General features: G+C 32.8%; 1 non-coding gene across 1 annotated transcript; it reads left to right on the forward strand.

The window, feature by feature from the left end:
• Positions 1-41: 41 nt before the first annotated feature.
• On the forward strand, positions 42-246 carry LOC117104492. Its single transcript, XR_004444759.1, has one exon. It is a non-coding gene; the product is annotated as a small nucleolar RNA U3 (small nucleolar RNA).
• The last annotated feature ends 385 nt before the right edge of the window (positions 247-631 follow it).

A 631-nucleotide genomic window follows, 5' to 3' on the forward strand; every position in this document is an offset into this window, starting at 1 on the left:
CAAAATCGTTTAAAAAGTCAAACTGAAATAACATGAAAAAAAAAATTAATACAAAAAAAAAAAAAAAATTTCACGGAGAAGCAATCAAAGTTGATCAAATCGCAAACCCACGATGACGAATATAAACATTCTCTTCTGAGTGCGAAGCTGGGCTAGAGAATTCCACCTGGAAGGACCTAGCTCATTGATGACCGTTCCTCCAGTACTTCGGTTTTGGAAGGAGGGAGAGAAAGCAATCTGAGTGGATGTGAAAACAATTTTACTTACCAATTCATCATCATAAAATTCGTTATCTAACTGTTCTTCTACAGCTTCTTCGGTTATTCTAATCAAATCGGTTGTAAAATTAAACTGAAAAAAAAACCATTCTATTCAGTATTCAAAAAACAAGAAACAAAAACTAACAAATTTAAAAGGAAATGAGAACTATTTGATAACTTACCAGTTCATCCACATCATTCGCCATCGCTAATAGAAAACCCCCGTTAACATCGAGATCCCAGTTAGAAAGTTCTTGTTCAGCGGCAAAATTTCTGTTCATCATCTTCTTGGATAGGTATTCGTAAAGTAACACTAAAGTTTATGTAGTTGAAACTAATTTAATGTTCTTAGCCTATTTTTTTTTTTTCTA

Source organism: Anneissia japonica, unplaced genomic scaffold (genome assembly GCF_011630105.1).
Source record: "Anneissia japonica isolate Jap-2015-1 unplaced genomic scaffold, ASM1163010v1 scaffold88874_len631_cov122, whole genome shotgun sequence".
Taxonomy (NCBI): Eukaryota; Metazoa; Echinodermata; class Crinoidea; order Comatulida; family Comatulidae; genus Anneissia; species Anneissia japonica.